The sequence below is a fragment of the Chelon labrosus genome (genome assembly GCF_963514085.1).
Source record: "Chelon labrosus genome assembly, chromosome: 4".
Classification (NCBI taxonomy): Eukaryota; Metazoa; Chordata; class Actinopteri; order Mugiliformes; family Mugilidae; genus Chelon; species Chelon labrosus.
The window spans coordinates 5,292,213-5,311,148 of record NC_140340.1 but is presented as its reverse complement, the minus strand read 5'-3'; the positions used below and the strand labels follow the sequence as shown (position 1 = coordinate 5,311,148).

General features: G+C 42.6%; 1 protein-coding gene across 1 annotated transcript in view; it reads right to left on the bottom strand.

The window, feature by feature from the left end:
- plxnb1b (plexin b1b) overlaps positions 1-18,936 on the bottom strand; it is a 98,044-nt gene that overhangs the window by 56,686 nt on the left and 22,422 nt on the right. The gene's annotated exons all lie outside the window — the stretch shown is intronic.

The following is an 18,936-nucleotide window of genomic DNA, read 5'->3' as shown; positions in this document are numbered from 1 at the left end:
TTAAATTAAATTAAATTAGGCAAAAAAATATGTATGTACAAGTCTTTGTTGTACAAATAGAAACAGAAGTAAATACACTATAGGCTTCATGTCCATAAAATGGAGAAAGGTGAGTTGTTGTACAGCTGGCTTGAGTTTGGTATGAATGAAATCCTATAGCATTCACTGTGGGAGCGGCGCTGGATGAGTCTGTTGGAGAATGAGCGCCACTGCCCCTCTATAGCCCGGTGAAGTGGGTGTGGAGGACTGTCCCATGACGGTTGATAACCAAGACAAGCTCAAACACTTACATAACTAATTCTTTGTGAACAAACATCTTCAGACAGAAATAACTCCTGCAACTGAGCATATCTGCAAGTAACACCATCCAAAAATCATCAGTTTTAGGCAGGGACACCATGTCAGGTTGAGGGTAGGTGGTGTATGCAGCGTGGGGATGCATGTCACATAGTCCAACGGAACATCACGACAACGACGCGGTGTTGCCTTTCAGTGTAATACGGCCAAACAACTGCGACAGCGCTGTCTGAATCTGTGAGAAATCTCTAACAACAAACCTGCTCTGCCACGGTGGACCACCCTGAAGGTGGACGCCATCGTGGTTTGGGCCACCCTTGGTGAAGGTGTCCGTACGAAGCCTCTGCCGGCCGAATCAAAGCGTGCTACTCTGACCGAACTGACACACAGAGGGGAACGGGATAGGAAATGGAAATTAAAATAGAAAAGCAGGCGAGACCTCTGCACATTCCTGTCACAATCCAGGCTGAATAAAATGTGGTTCACCTCCCACTGAAAGCATAGTGTGTGTTTCTTGTACAGCTATCATTCTGAGGACCAGTTAAGAGTTCTACACCATTAGAGTGAGGACATTTGCGCAAAGTGAGGACATTCTGGGACATTACAAGACTGTGTGAGGGTTAAGACTCAGTTTTAGGGTAATGAGTGGTTAGCATCAGGGTTAGGCACTTAGTTGAGAAGGTGAGGGCGAGGGAATGCATTATGTCAGTGAATGTCCTCACAAAGACAGCCACACAAACATGTGAGTGTGTGTGCAATAAAGGAGAAGGAGACGCATCCTCACCGGGACTGTCTGTTTCTCACCTCTGCTTGTCTTATTAGTCAGAGTAGTCCATAGTCTAATAAGGTGCTGAAGGACACAAGTGTCAGTTTGGATATTAGACTGTAATAACCAACCTGACACTAGGTGCAGAGAAATGAGGCGAGAGCAGCTGCACTCCATCCTCCAACACCACACCACAGATTCAATTTCCCCCAGATTTTTCTGAATCACACTTCTGATCTATGTCCCCTGCTGTACACTCTATAGGCATGTGATCTCACACTTGTGCACTTTAAATGAACTGGTGTGTTAACCTGTACAGTTCCCTTAGTGGGTGAACAATAACCTAGGACCTGTTCAGACTTTACATTAAAATCAGATCTGGGCTATCCGATCTGAAGTGACCATCTTTAGGTACGTGTGCTCAGACCTGACATTAACATCTCCGTCTCCAGATCTGATCTCAGTTTCTCTGTATGTAAATAAACCCCGACATCATCTGGGGAGCAGTACAATATTTTAACAGCTGATGTCTCTAATGGATCTCTACTGCTGCTCCAGAACCGAGAACAGCTCTGTTTTATGTGGGTTCACACGTTAAGTTATTATTTACTATTCTCCACCCTGACGTTAGTTAGACCTGCACAGAACTCAAATTATAACTTCAACCCTGGAAGTTTCCATATGCACCGTAATCTGTGGTAATAAAGGGAAATGAAGACGTCGGTGATTGAGGATGTAACTTAACCACACATGGCTCCTCATACATCAACATGACCACATCAATAATTAACACAGAATCACACTCCTATTAAATGCTTTAATTTGTAAATTCTCACTTAGATTTATTTATTTTTTTTAGTTAGTTAACAGCTACAAGGACAGAATATTTTAAAAGGCTCTCATTACTAATGAACAGACATCACTTATGGTGATTATTCCTTATCAGGTGATCATTTATAATAGGGATTTTGTGATTTTTTCTGAATGAATGACGTACAGGACCACCCCTGTTGAGTATATGAGGTTTTTAATGTGACTCAGGATGCAGTACGTTCACACTACCAAAGGAATGAGGACACATGCGACCCAGACCACCTTCAAATGTGGTCAGAGATCAGATCTCTCAAATGCGATCTCAATGCGTCCTGGTGGTGTTCACACCTGTCTTTTACGTGATCGGATCTTAATCCAAAGTCTGAACAGCCACCAGGTTCTACTCTCAGGCAACAGTTCTTTTAACAAACTAAACCACAGGTGTGAAAGACACCTTTGTGTGCTTGGAACCAAAAAGTTGTGTCCGGATGATGACTACATAATAAACACATGTTCCTAAAGTAAAGACACAATATAACTGAGGCAATTTGGTTGCAACCGATTACACATTTAATGCATTTATCTGCCCACACCAAGAAAAACTAAGTGACTAAAGTGACAGGATGAAGCATTTTCACTTCAGTTTCCAGTCAAGTGCTCACACATGGACCATTTCCTCCTCAGCTCTAGCCTCACCTCTGATAAAGTAGAAAGCTGCACAGAAAGCTTTTAAAGGTGGACCAGAAGAAATAGAGCTTTCAATTACTTCTGTTGCACAATAGGTGAAAATTAAAAAAAGGTATCTACGTTTGTAAAGAACATGACCCTTTTTTCCTCTGGGAAGGACGTAGCTTGTTTTAGCTGTGGCTGGATATATAAACAGTAACGTCTCTGTGTATGCTGCTTGTTGCATGGTGATATTGTTTGGATTCTGGTGGCGCTCACAGTGTTCTGGCTAGATCTTTTTTTTTTTTTTCAGAGGGTATTTTCAGCTACGTGATGCCTGCATGAAAACTGTTCACTGTGCATTCATCAAATGAGCGGCCTGAGGAACTGAAAGGCATTCATTTGAAAGGAGCAGGGGAGCCTTCGCTCTTTTTTAGAGCAGCTCATGACGTCGACGGGCGCAGTGCAGTAGATGCGACACAAAAGAGGCAGTATTGGAGATGTTTAAGTCACGGTTGATTTGGTAACCTGCGGTCACTGCAAATTCAGTATAGCACTAATGCTCGCGGAACTTTAGGGTCAGCAAAAAAAAAAAAAGTTTTTCCATCACTCAAAGGCAGAGTCTGTGAACTGAGAGGTTGCCTCACTGAGAAGTTGCTGGTGTGCAGCAAAACAGGGAATGTGAGAATTAGCAGCAATCTAAGAACATATCAGATTAATAACATTGCTATTATTCATTAATAATCAATAAGTTATTATTTACAGTCGTATTATTATTACCATCCACAGTCACAACTCACAAACGTCAGTATTTACTCAATGTAGAGCTATTTGGAAAATGTTTTGTTGACTACATTAGTGGAAATAGAGTCGAGTATGATTTAGAAACTGATATCCAGAAGGTTACTTACACCTGCTGAGACATGTAATAGGTCTATATGGGCATAAACAAAGTGCTTGCACCTTGCAAATGTACTGGGAAAAAAAGTGATATTACCATATTATCCATGGAGGAGTTTGCACCGAGTTTTTGTTTGAAATCCAACAGATGGGGTGCAACGACTCCTAACCACTTCCTCATTTCATTCAACATCAACATAAATATGCTGCAAAGACGTTGTATTAATAATAAAACTCGTCTATCAGGTTTGCAGGCGACACCGTGGTGATAGGTCTACAGTCTCCGGGGAGGTGGTGGAGCACTTGGTCATGTGGTGTGCCAACAATAACCTGCTCCCCCTGGGCTTCAGGGAGAAAGAAGAAAGGCAGCACACAACACATCCCCATTCACATCAACGAGTGAGCGGTTGATGCTGGACATCCACATCTCTGAGGACCTATCACGGTCCTCCAACACAAACAGCTTAGAGAAGAAGGCTCACCACCGCCTCTTCTTTCAGAGGAAAAACCACCTTTCTGCGGCCGTCCTGGTGAACTTCTACCTGTATCTACGTCGACCTGTAGCATAGTCCGGTATGGGAACACTGCAGACGGTGGTGAAAGCTGCCCAACGCATAATCATTTCTCCACTCCCTGGCATCAAAGACATCCACGGCATTGCATTTTCAAGGCTGCTTCACGCCAAGCACACGAACAATTTGCCCTCCTACCTTCAGGTAGGCGCTACAGGTGCCCGCAGCCCAAATCCAACTGCTCTAACCCCCACTACACTGCTGAACCCCCTCCGGAACTCCCATCCTCCTACAACCCTTGCACTTCCGACAATTTGCTGCCACTCATATAGTCGTTAACCATGTTCATACTCTGCACTGCTGGTTGGATGTTAACTTAATTTCGTTGCCTTGTACTCAAACATGTGTAATGACAACAAAGCAGAATCTAATCTAATATCATTGTGGCATCTGGATGGAAAAAGTCTTTAAAAAAGCTTAACCCAGTGACAGACAGTAGGGATAATAATGAGAGTAGAGGCATAATGTTAATTGGCTGTAAATAATCCACCGGAGAGAATAAATGAAAAATACTCATTTACAGACTAGTGCAGGAATAAAGTGTCAGTTATGTGCACGAAGGTGAAGAAATCCATGGTCAAGACTTACTCCTCCGCTCTGAACAGTGCCATTCATCACTGCACTCCAGACAGCACAAGGTTCACCAATGCAATACCCCTCCCCATCCCACACACACATCTCATTATACAGAGGATAACCGCATGTATTTGCTCTGCTCTGATTTCACCGAAAGCATTATTCACATCTGAACAAGGTCTAAGTGACCTGACCTTGGAAGGTACGCAGTAGGCAGCCCTTTCATCCAGCCAGGATCACAAGTAGGTAAATATCAGGCTGAACAGCAAACAGGAGACGCCAGGATTTCTGCAACAACACTTTTTAACTAATGTCTCCCCAAATGTTTTGGTAAAAATGCATCAAGAGAGCTTCAAAAGAACATCTGCATTTCAATAAAGGAGAATAATGAGACTAACATTATACACCAATCAGGCATAACATTATGACCACCTTCCTAATATCGTGTAGGTCTCCCTTGTGGTGACTCATCAGAGAATGGACATGGGCCTTCTGAGGGTGTCCTGTGGTGTCGGGCAATAGATACTTGATCAGTTTGGGATCTAGTGAATTTGGAGGCCAGGTCAACACCTTGTGCTGTTCTTCTTGAGTTGTTCCTAAAGTGTTTTTGTGTGTGTGTCTGTGTCAGGCTGCATCCTGCTGGGGATGGCTGCTGCCATCAAGGAGTGTCATTGCTATGGGGTGGGGGTGCCTGGTCTGGTCTAGGTGGGTGCTACATGTCTAAGTAACATCCACACCAATGAATGAATGTCAGGTCCAAAAGTTTCACAGCAGAACATTGGATTGCCACGAGATGGTCAATGTTATTCACTTCTCCTGTCAGTGGTCATAATGTTGTGAATGATTGGTGTATGTTATTTGTAAATGGAGGACTCGGCCCACGCAAAGTCAAAGAAAAGGTTTCAGCATTTACATGTCAGACTGTTGACATGAATTTATCAAAGTAATGACTTGGAGTCATTCAGATAAGGTGACTTCTACGTTCTAATGTTCCCGACAGCTTTAATCAGACATATCTGTGAAGACAGAGCAGAGTGTCTCTGCTCTCAGGGCCAGACGAATTTCCTGCCAAACATTTTTTCACTTGTAAACAATTCCTCTTTGCAGCCAAAGCTACTGCTCAGGAGTCATGTCTGAGATTCTTACATCTGTGTCCTATCGTGCTCGGTGGGAACGCCATACATGACAATGTCCTACATCGGTGTCTTGTGATCCGTGACCGTGTTCATTCAGAGATGAGAGAAACATTTATGATCCAACATGAGACCTAAGAAATTAAGCAACCTAAGCCAGGCATATCCCAGACCAAGGTTTGGATTTTAACAACTCTGATCTAATTTATTTTTTAACAATTATCAACCCTGATCCCTTGAGAATAACCAGCTGCCTGGGCACTGATAAGATGGGTGAGGAATCAGGCGTGTGTCACAATCTACAAATCACACATGCGCCTCCCTCCCCGTGTTAGGACGGGCCACATCTCCCCAGACTCGGGGGGTAAAGCCCACAGGTCTCTTTCTCCTCTCAGAGAGAAAAATCCATAATGTGTTCCTCTCATATACCTAAAGCTGGAGGGGGCAGTGGTGCACCGCTCCCATCCATCTGCACGTAATGATGGTCCCCGTCTATTCCCAGCGCGGCCAGGCCTAACCAAGCTGAGAGTGAAGACAAGAGGATGCATTTTTATATGTATGTGGGGGTTGATGAGCTGGGACAAGTCAGCGTTTTGATTTATGACTCACTCCAGCCGCCGTGAAGCAATCAAAACGCATCAGTGGTCCCATTCCGTACCAATGTCCTCCTCCCCTAGGAAAAGAGAGGTGGCAAAAATACAGGGTGGGGGTGGAGAGGTATGTGTGACCTTTCACCCTTTCTGTTCTAACACAAGGAGTAGACAGCCACATTAAAAACACACACAACACATGCATTACACTCCGCATTAACCAAGTAATGTGCCCAGATTTATAGTCGTGTTTTTACATATTTACTGCTGGTAGACGGAGGTGACCTTGCAGTAGGGTACCTTCTTAGTATGCATGGTTTACTTTGACTCCGAAATGGAAAGAGCCAAGCTGAACTAGCTCAGACATCTCACTTTTCCCAACTCGTTGATTCACCGACAGCACATGCGCACAAGTGACCAGGAATAGAAGGGGAAGCAGCAACGTGGAAGCAGCTGAAGCGACGCCGACGCAAAATAAAAGGTCTGAAGTTTGGGAACATTTCAGCCAACGCCTCAGCTATGCATGAACATTTAAAGATGAGACACATTTAGGAAGATATTCGGTAAAATAGTTAGCTCCCATGCTAGTAGCTAGCCTATTACTGTATGTACAGACTGTATATAAATATGTACAACGCGTCCCCACTTCCTCGCATTGGCCAAACTGACGCCATCTTCCCGGGGATACGGGCGCCACCATCTTGCAAATCTGGAGCCAGAGTTTGCGCAGTACGGTCCCAGAATTATCGATGACCCGTCAACACTTCCTCCAGACTCGCTTCACGGAGCGGTTGGCATGGCAACTTGTAGTCATCATGATGTCACATTTTGTTTCTGTAACATCAAATAACAAACTACAACGAAACTTGAGTGTGCATCAGTACTATATTAACTACCGGAAATGACAAAAACAAGTTGTCCCATCCACTAACATGGAGGACGGGGGTGGGGCCTATGACCTATAGCGCTACTTGTTTTGTCTTTGGTGCAGACTGAGTTGTTCTGGCGTTAAGCTGAGGCGACATTTGTTTATTTAATTTGTGTGAAGGACCGTGACAGTTTAAAGAGTAATGTTGTCATTTTGTCTGACAGTTCCTTTTGTTAAAGGAAAGAAAGTTTCAGAATAATTGAAAGTCATTGATTTTTTGTGCAATTCATAATCTGACTAGTCGGCTATCAAAATAGTTTGCAGCCTTAAGACGTGCCCACCTGGTAGTCTCAGTACGGACACACTTTGCTGCCGGCACACCTCCATGCTTACACAAGGCCTTTTGTGTGTTTGTATGTGTGTGTGTGTGTGTGTGTGTGTGTGTGTGTGTGTGTGTGTGTACCCTCCGATCCTCAGTCAGACAACAATAGACCTCCACCCACTGAACACGGCCACACCCTGACTGTAGTCCACAGCAAACACATCTTTGTTTGCTTTTGCCTACAGTCTGTCTGCTGTTTTAAAGTCCCAGCCCTTGACATTCACAGTGCTCATACCCCAGCAAAGCTCATCTACCAGCATTCTTATAAAGCGGGATTTGATCCATCACCTACTTAACAAGTTCTTCTTCTTCTATTTCATTGTGGCCGTAATGCGCCAACACCAGTAGCCAAAGCTTTTTTAGTTTACTGCCTAATAGGACAACAATAGGATTTCAAATCAGCCCTTGGTTAAAGTTGGGTCATTGCGTCAGGACTGGTTTACCTCAAGCTGAATAGGTGAAAATATTTAGTCTGCATTGCAAATATTGTGCTCTATTGCTGCAGTGAAGCCGACGAGTATAAACCAAATATGGAGAGCAGAGAGGAGTTTTGAATCTGAGAGTCTCAAACGTGCAGGGGCCAAATTAGAAGAAATGTTCTGGTTTCTCACTGTAGCGCTTCATTGTGTTGATTTGGTTCTATCCCAACACCGCAAAGAAAAACAGTGTTTACTGCGTCTTTGTCTGAAACCCTCAAGGGGGCAGAAAATATTTGGATCGCCTGTTTTTCTAAGTGCCACAACAACAACAACAACAACAACTCCCCTGTACTTTATCTTACCCTTTCTTATGCGTGCTGGGGGTACTGCAGTGGTTGCAGGAGTCTATTTGCACAGCTTCCCCCTCCCCTCACTTATCAGCACAGTGGCCTGACAGCAGTCTAAATACCAGTCATCAGTCTGTCCTCCCTGCTGGCCAGCTCAGACAGAGCCAGACTCACAGCAGCAGCAGCAGCAGCTCAGTGTATCACCGTGTCTAATGCAGCACAAATGTTGACACACACATTCACAGAGACTTAAATGCTCAGTCTATATTCTAAAGTACGGCCGCAGTGAAAAACATCTTCAGCAGCAGTTTGGATTTTTATTTGTCTGCACAAGCAGCAGATGAGGATACAAAGGGCTTCTGGTTTCACGGGCTGCTGCTCGACACTCCTTTAAGACCTGTAGGCTTTGAAGGAGTCAGGTAACACATGCACAGACCGGCAGTAAACTAGAGGCCAGTAATTACACACTCTTAACATACACACACAAAAAAAAACATCTAATCAGCATGTTAGCACAAAACACCCAGTCACACTACAGTGCTGCTCCAATTCCCAAATGTCTTCATTAATTCTTCTTCGCAGCAGCAGTTAAGTCTTCTGCGGTCGGGCCTTTTCTCTGAGCAACTACAATTAAACCTCTTCTTCCACTGAAGAGGAGCCACGCTGCAGCCAGTCTCATTCGCTAACCAACTTACTCCGGGCCGTGTTCGCACACCGTCCAATCGGGTGCCTGGCTCTCTCTCTATCTCTCTCTCTCTCTTTCTCTTGTGAGTTTCAAGAATCTGCACGTTCAAATATAATGGAGTCTCAGCATCGGCACCCTGCTGGGTAAGGGTTGACACACTCCTTTTTAATTGGCCTTTAACGCTCCCAGGCCGGCCTGGAATGTACCACTTATTAGGAATTATGCTGAACAGTTTCACTGGAGGTCGTACCTGCTCTAAGAAGAGAAATATCACTCAGATCAAGTAGAGGTGCAACGACTAGTCAACTACTCAACACATAGTCTGTCAACTACTAATTTAGTAGTTGACAGAGAAGAAAGCAGCAACATGAAAGCATCTGAAGCAACACTAAAGCGAAACAAAAGGGCCACCTCAGTTATGCATGAACATTTGAGGAGGAAACACATATTGGAAGATTCAGACACACCTTGTTAAAACATCATGTTAGCAGCTAGCCTATTACTGTATGTGCAGACCATAGACTGTATATAAATATGGACTTTGCATCCCCACTTCCTCGCATTGGCCAAATGAGGCAAGTGGAGCCACGTTGCCGATGAGCTACGTTGCAGTTAGCCGCCATTCTAGTAGCTAGCCTATTACTGTATGTGCAGACAGAGCAACAATCGTCTTTATTATCTGTGTGAAGGATTATGACAGTTTAAAGACGATTGTCATTGTGTCTGACAATTCCTTCAAGAAAGTTCATTTTATTGCTGCAGCCACTTAAATGAATATAATAAGAGCCATTGTTTTCTTTGTGCAATTCATAATCTCACTACTCAACTAGTAGTTACAGTAGTCAATGACTAAATAGTCGTTAGTTGTAGGCCTAAAGCCAACATTAACACGGTTGATAATACCATCAGACCACATGCCATGTCCTCAGATAAAATCAAGCGGCCGGCCATAAGGGCTCCAACTTGGGCACCTTAGTAGTCTTAGTCAATATCCAGAAACGTTAAAGAAAGGCAACTGGACTCGTAGAGTTCCTTGAAGATGTTTCATCCAAGTAGTCCATCAGAAACTTGCACGACTGGTGTCTGTTAGCGGCTAGATACTTACCTGTCGTTGACTGGGGACCGTTTGTCCCCATCCTCTTTCCCTAACGAATGGTGCCAATTTTCAACCCATTATCAGTCAGCGGCTCCACCAGCCCCTATAGAACTGAAGAAGCTGCTCAGACGAAGCGTCTTCAAGAAACTCTGCAAGTCCAGTTGTCTTTCTTTAATGTTTTTGGATATACCATGACCTGGACGACTGAGAACCTTCACAGACATAGTCTAAGTCAACTGAGATGGACACTTGTGCGACAAATATCACAATTATTTGTTTTTGTACAGTTTTTACAAATATGTTTATGATATTTCACACTACATGCATCTTTAGCACCGTCATCATCATCCATTCTAGTAAAAATGATGTGTAAATGTAGAACAGTGGGACCAAGTGACAATAATCTTGACTCTTGAAGCTAAAGTTTTGAAGGTGCCACATCACCATCAGCATGTTCCACTGATTCACGCCATAATATGTCCAATAAACATGCGTTACACCAATTGTGTAAAAGCGCTTCTCAAACACGAGATAACGCTGCATGTAAAATTAGGAAGGACCCTCCTGAGCGCTGGCGCCAGTACGATACGCCGCGATAATTGAGCTGAGGTGCTGCATTTTAAGCCGATTTGTTGTTTGGCACATCAGCGTTTTAGCGTTTTTCTTTCCGTTAAGCAGCTGGATGATGTCGCACATTTTTATTTTTTTTTTAAATTGCTGCAGTGTGTGCTAAAATGCAAATGTTCTACCTCGTGAAAACAAATGAATCTTTTAAGGCTTCTTCCACTGAAGAGGAGCCTCGCTGCAGCCAGTCTCATTCGCTAACCAACTTACTCCGGGCCATATTCTCTCTCTGTTCAAAGCTTAATTGGTCGGTGGAAAAGAAAAAAGGCAAACGGAGAAGGATGGGGGTCCAATTTGTCAACTGCCTCAACTGCCTCCCACCCCTGCCACATCCCCTCAGAGACTAGAGGCGGTGTCGGTGTGTAAGTGTGTGTAGTGAGGAGGAGGAGGGGAGTGTGTGTGTGTGTGTGTGTGTGTGTGTGTGTGTGTGTGTGTGTGTGTGTGTTGCATCCTCCCTATGGACGACTAGAACATATTGATCAGCCTCATGTGTTTAACTGTACCTCTGGGTATCATCTGGCCTCCATCCCTAATCTGTCCATTGTCTCTTCCAATCCATTATTTCTCTCATCTCACTCTATCACGCCGGCCTAATCTCCATCCACCACCACCACCACCGCCGCCACCGTGACTCCGTCGCATTGCTTCTCTTTGTCTCTCGCACCATCTAATTTAGCTCTCCCGTCCCTCAGCTTCTTTCGCTCTTTCTCAGGTCTGTATTAATTTAGCTTGTCTCGGACGGAAGGGAGGAGGGGGAAGGAGAACGCCGGCAGACGACGGCTGGTTAAATGAGAGAGAAATCGAGGGCACGGGACACAGTGGAGGATGGGAATAAAAAAAAAAAAAAAAAAACAGGGGACGGGTCGTCCTGAGGTGGTTGTCTCGGTTGTGGAAACTGGTTCAGAAGAGAGATCATACTCTTCAAAAATCTTAATATCATTGCACCTTATCATTTATCCTTCCTATTAATACAGTGTTTATTTACTTTTATTTCTAGTAGATTTGTACAAATGCAAACCTTGTATATTTTTTGCTTATACAACTGAATTTTATTCGTTTAATTTTTATTTTTATTTCATTATTTTCATTTTTATTATTTTTATTTTATTGCTTATACTATTGAAATTTATTTATTTCATTTTGTATTTTTATTTCATCATTATTTTCATTATTATTTTTATTTTTGCTCATTCTATTGAATTTTATTGAATTTTATTTCATTATTTTATTTCATTATTATTTTTATTTTTTGCTTATATTATTGAATTTAACTTGTATTTCATTATTATTTTCATTATTATTATTTTCACTTTATTTGTGTTTGAACTCATTTTAATTAATTTTAATTCGCTTTTTTATTTCACACCTATTTTTCTGTTTGTCAGTGGTTTTAAAGAGTGTTATTTTTGTTTTTGATGTGCAACGGAGCTTTCCCATGTAATTAAGTCCATATAAGCCTTAGTCTACAAAAACCAAACAAAAATCTTAGCGATGAAAAAGCTGAACAAAACCAACAACAACAAACTCTCAGTAGAGCAGCAAATCCTCTCATTTTAATACATTTGAATAAACAAAATGCAGACGGCCCAGTTGAGAACGCTTAATTAGTATTATTAAAATTGTGAAGTCACATTTCTTAAGGGTTTTAAGGTTGTTTTTTTGTACCTCTACATCTTTTCCCACAGGGATTTTTAGCAAATTTAGATGCACGAATTTTGATAGTGGAGCTTAAAGATTTGGGGGTTTATTATAGAGGGCATCAACAAATGACTTAAGCGCTTTCAATCCAAACCCCCTTTTAAGCTTTTTCCCCTTACAAAAACCACGCCCTGTATGCAAAGGAAACCGGTGGATGACCCACTTTTCTTTTATTCACCTTCTCACAGCCCCTCCCCTCTCATTCTGACTCCAACATCAAAAGCGCCACCTGGTTAAAAGCACTCATCTTGTGCCTGGGTTTAATATCCTCGAGGTATGGAGAGTATTATGGCGGAGGAGGGCATCAGAAAGGAAGACGTGAAACATCAGAGAGTGAATGTCATAGAAATGGTCGGGCAGCGATTAAGATTCTGCACCCTGCTCGGCTTGTCCGGGAAGCCCGAGATGAATGTAGGTGACTTTACATTTAAAAAAAAAATAAGAGAGAGAGGACACAATCAGTGAAATGACTGAGAGGCTCCTTTACTCCTCATGTGAAGTTCAGGGATTGTTTGTGTGACTCGGAGATGAAAAATACGGTCTTAAAAAAAGAAGAAGAAGAAGAAAAGGCAACTAAATGACATGATTTGATTATACTGTTCTGCTTGCTGCTGGTGTTCCAGCCGCCTCAGTCCAGGAAAGTCACCTTGTCTCATTGAGTGTGCGGAGATAAACGGGGTCGACTGTGCTTGGCATTACGTCACTTACTTGATTAACGTTTGGACGTAATGTCAAACACAAAAGGGTAAACCAAGAAAAAAAAAACACTTGATAAAATACTGAGGGTTACTTAAATAACATACAGAGAGAGTTTATGAAGAGTTTCTGACAGTGACTCGACGAGAACGTGTGTCAAGAGCTGTAGATGTCTGAAAGCGGCTTAATAGATGCACCGTCTTTGTCTCAACATGTTGATTTACAGTCCCACAGGAAATGGATTTATGATTAGCCGCCACTTTCTGAGGCGACCACATCCTTGTTGCATACACACGAGACGCAGGGCAAAGCAATAATGGATGCACTCACGACTTATGTCATCATTAGCAAGAGTCGTCATCACCTGTAGGTTTTCCAAAGAGTGGCTTTTGGCCCCGGCGGTCGCCCTTAATGGCCCTGCAGCACAACTACAACCAAAAATGGTAAAAATACATGAAGCATGTCAAGCTGACGGGTGATGGCCAGGCAGACAGCTAGCTCCTCTATGCATTTAATCATAAGCCTTACTAACAATTTAAACTGGTGAGTTATAAAGTAATTCATCCCCTGTGCAGCTGTTTATAGAAACAAAATCCTTTCAGTGTACTGGGCTGTAAACGTGTCTGTTTCAGAGACTATATAAATATGGATGACGGAACAGCCCTTCTAAAGTGAAGCCAAAGCAAGTAGAGCTCCCCCTGGTGGCTGGCTGCAGTATAGGTCATAAGCTCCGCCTCCTCCATGTTAGTGGATGGGACTTGGGCCAAACTAAAACACTAAAATACATGTCAAATATTTTATTTTTTTTCCCAAGAATGGTTTCTGTCATTTTAGGTAGTTCATATAATGATGATGAATGTTCAAGAGTTAATTTTTTGGATATGTTTCATTTTAGCTAGTTATTTGACGCTATAGAAACAGGATGTGACATCATGAAGACCACCAGTAGCCTTGTCAACCTCTTTGTAAAGTGAGAGTTGTAAAAACAATTTAAAAATAAGTACAGTGTATAATCCAACATCTCCTTGTAACTGGTGGAGGTAGAACAGAGCGTAGTATTAATTAAATGAAAATGCGAGTGAGTCTGGAGGAAGTGTGGGCGGGGCATAGATACTGTATCATGGCTCCACATGGCTCCACTCTCAGACCGTACTGATCAGACTGTGGCTCCAAAATCGCAAGATGGCGCCGCCCGTACCTCCGGGAAAATAACGTCATTTTGGCCAATGCAAGGAAGTGGGGAATGTGTCGTCCATATTTATATACAGTCTATGCTCTATTTCTACAGTGAAGTTGGGCGTCTTAATTTCACAGTAGAAAAAAGAAAAGTGGAAAAAAATGGAAATAGTGTTTAATTGGCTATTAATTATTTATGTAACAGAACTGGTACTCAAAAGCTGCATACTACTACTACTACTACTACAAAGTGCTTCACAAAAACTGGCAGTTAATACAAGTTAAGAAAAAACAGAACAGTTAAAAGAAAAACAAAACAAAACTGTTAAGAACTTGATTAAAATGAATTAACTCACTCAGAATTCAAGTAAAAACCAGGAGAGGCTCTCTGATAAAGTTTGAAGAAGCAATTTAAAAGAGATCATAGTCAGTTGACCTGATTTCCTCAATTAGATCAATCCACAGCCGTGGGGCCCCTGACTACAAACGCCCTGTTACCTTTAGTTTTCAGCCGAGCCCCTGGAGCAGACAGTATGACCTCTAACCGAGGATCTCAAGGTACATGTCGGCCTGTATGGTTCATAAAGAGCTTTAAAAGTAATCAATCGATTCCAAGACGTACTGGGAGCCAGTGGAGATCTGCTAAATTCTGTCATTGAGCTCATGTAGAAGAGTCTCCTGCACCAGAAATAATCTGTTATTTTAATATCTAACACGACGTGTATTGGGGCATATCCACAATATCTACAAAAAGAGCTTAAAGTAATTTAAAGACAAGCACAAAGTAAAGAACGTGAAGCCATCAACACGCCCACTCTGTTAGCTTCCCTATTCACACGTGAGCTAAAACGCACGTTACTCAGACTTTGTGGTAGGAAAATGTCAGGAGAAGGTCTGTTCAACGCCCGGCAAATCTGATTCACACGTTTGTGTTCTCACCTGGGTGACGTCCAGAAAATGTCAGGACTGCAGAGCATGTGTGAAAAGGAGCTTAAGGGGGAAAAAACACTGTGACCTGTTTACTCTAAGGTCCAAAAGGAACACCCTCCATTTGCCAAAACATTTTTTCATTTCATGAGGGAATGTGAAAAGTCCATCTCCCACACCGGGACAAGTAAATCACTGCACCAAAATATTCACGTAATAAAAAGGTTTGTTGCGCGCACACACAGAAACACACACACATACACTGTAGAGAGCAGAAATGTGCCAGAGAAGTCCAAGTAAAATGAAAGAATGTGTTTTTAGAGTCGATTCCACCCATTACTGTAGGTGCAGTAAAAGTAAACAAGTAAAAAAAAAAACTATTAGAGTAATTGGTCACAACATGTGCTCCACAAGCATTAATATGCAATGTTTCCACTGCTCATTTATTAAACCCAGTCTAGACTTTGACTGTCAAATTTCTGTACTTACACCGATCAGCCACAACATTATGACCACTGACAGGAGAAGTAAATACCATTTTGTGACAGTTCAGTGTTCTGCTGGGAAACTTTTGGACCTGGGATTTATTTCTGTGGATGTTACTTAGACATGTAGCACCCACCTAGACCAGACCAGACACCCCCACCCCATAGCAATGACACTCCTTGATGGCAGCAGGAACAACTAAAAAAAAAACATGAAGAACAGCAAAAGGTGTTGACCTGGCCTCCAAATCCACTAGATCCCAAACTGATCAAGTATCTGTGGGATGATCCACAGAGGCCCCTCCCCTCAAAGGCCCCTGACTAACAACATTGTGTTGCCAGACACCACAGGACACCCCCATGTCCATTCTCTGATGAGTCACAACTGTTTTGGAGGCACAGTGTTATGCCGGATTGGTGTATGTACACTAAAACTGCTTGAGTCACTTACCTTCTTTCATTCATTCATAAATGATCTGTAACTGCTTGTCCTCTAGAGGATCGCTGGCAGGCTGGATCCTGTCCCAGCTGTCATTAGACCTGAATTAATTCAGTTTTCAACATAACTCCTTTATTATCTCAATGAAAGATCATTAATTGACTGATCACTGATTCTTTTTTCCACTACGCCAGTGAGTCAAAAAAGTCCAGCCCTTCTTTAAGCTTTGAAAAATGTGGAAAAAGTACATCATGTCGAAATATAAGAGGGTGTTATTTTCTGGTTTTCCTCTTTAAAAAAAAGTGCTGTTGCTCCACTACTTTTTCCACCTAAAACATCATAGGCCATGGACATGATTCACGTCTTTACAATTCATCAACTAAATATGTTTTGAGCACTCAGCAGAGCCTGCGGTTTAACTACACCAAACACTTGAAACACTGGTTGACTCTATCAGACACTGGGACACACATGACCCCCACCTCCCCACCCCTCTGTCTTCATTATCTGACCAGAACAAACACATACATGGTTCTCTCTAAACACACCTCATTTGCTTTCACTTGACCTTGTGTAACAGCACACAACAATCACCCCTAAAAAAAAACATGCTTGCATGCACACATTTTGCTAATAGCTTGGGAACGGGGCCAAAGTTAATTTAGGTCAGCTGTAATCGTCATTACTGATTCACAGGTTCGCTATTGTTGTCAGAAAATAAAATGGTGACACACACACAAAAACACACACAGATAGAGCCGAGCGGAGACGAGCAGCCGCGCATTAGATTACAGGGAAACGATCAGCCGGGTTGGACAGGAACCACAGAGGAGAGGAATCCAAGCACAACAATAACTACTGTATTTAGGGATTATTGTTATTAGTACAAAGATGTTGCTCTAGTAAACATTTCTGACAGCAGACATGAAGAGGAGTGTGTGTGACAAGAGACTCCGGTTCATGTGTTCAAGCTCAGAGGGGAGTTCCCTGTATTGTCTTGCATCCTTCCATACAGGTCAAAGGTTAAACATACTGTATACAATTATATAAAAGAGCACCAGTGAAGCCAACTGAAGTCCATTGAACTTATGTTGGTCAAAAGTAGTCTGTGGACACCAGTTAGCTTCTCTGTGTGTGTTTCAAGTTATTCAGTCACTACTGTCAAAGGGTCTGTTCAGACCTTGCATTAAGACATTTGAGAGATCTGATCCCTGACCACATTTGGAGGTGGTCTAGGTCGTATCTGTCCTCATTCCTTTGGTGTCCTGAGTCACATTAAAGACCTCCTATACTCAACAGGGAATGCTTCTGCATCACTCATTCAGAAAAAAAAAAAAACACACAACCGCTTTTTTAAATGATCACGTGAAAAAGAAAAAGCAGCGTAAGTGATGTCTGTTCATTAGTAATGAGAGCCTTTTAAAATACTCTGTCCTTTATTACCAGAGATTACCATGCGTATGAAAACTTGGGTTGGAGTTTTAATCTCAGTTTTGTGCGGGTCTAACTAACGTCAGGGTGGAGATCAATAAATAATAACTTAACGTGTGAACACACATAAAACAGAGCTGTTCTCGGTTCTGGAGCAGCGGTACAGAGATCAATTAGAGACATCACCTGTTAAAATATTACTGCTCCCCAGATGATGTCAGGGTTTATTTACATACAGAGAAACTGAGATCTGATCTGGAGACACATGTTAATGCCAGGTCTGAAGACACGTACCTAAAACTGGTACCTTGTAATCAGATAGCCCAGATCTGATCTTAATGCAAGGTCTGAAACGACCCTGACTGATTTTGGCAAGGGTGAATAAAAAGGCAGTGTTGCTATAATGATTGCCACCAAGCTGCTGTTAAAGTTTAAATGCACCTGGATTCAAGCCATCCATTTAGTAAGTTCTACTCTACGCAGATGTTCTTACATCGTCACCATCGTCTTCATCTGAAATTTTGTCAAAAGAAGTAATGACCTGAAGGACACGACTTAACATCCTATAGTTCTTGATAGCAGTATTTATCTGTGAATGTCCTCAGACTGAAGTTTTCCCTGGTTGTCTGACAACCATCTGCAGACTGTTTGCTCAACCTGATGAACCACAATAAGTTACAGGTCAAGCTCTGATCCTTGAATAGGAGAACATCTGGAGAACAATCGTTAACACACAGCTGTTCTCGGTTCTCGAGCAGAGGTAGAGATCCATTAGAGACAGGAGCTATTACAGAGAAACTGAGATCGGATGTGGAGATGCATGTTGATGCCAGGTCTGAACACATGTACATAAAGCTGGTCACTTGTGATTGGATAGCCCAGATCTGATCTTAATGTGAGGTCCGAACAGGTCCAAAGAGTCTGCTCACAACACAGTGTCCCTGCTATAAAGCAAATGATTTGGTGTTCGTGTAAATAACATTTTATCTGGGTTTGTTATCCCCCCCGCCCCAAATAAAGGAGCTTGAGTGTCTGTCCTCCAGCTGAAGGACAACTGGATGTGTCACAAACCTCTTGGCTGACACCATAATAGCCACAGCTGAATGATGGGCTTTGGGTTATGTGCCCAAACTGCTGACAGTGGGATGCAACCCAGTGTGTTCTACTTATGTGAAACAGCTGGCTGGATGCAGAGCCCACAAAGAAAGGTTATGAGAAGACATAAAGAGTTAACCCTCCGACACCCGCCGCCCGATTCAACCGCCACAGCTTCCTGACCCCCCCCTCTCACTGGCTTATCCTCCAACCAGGTCCTCCACACTACCCGAGCCTGGGAATAAATAGTCCTAG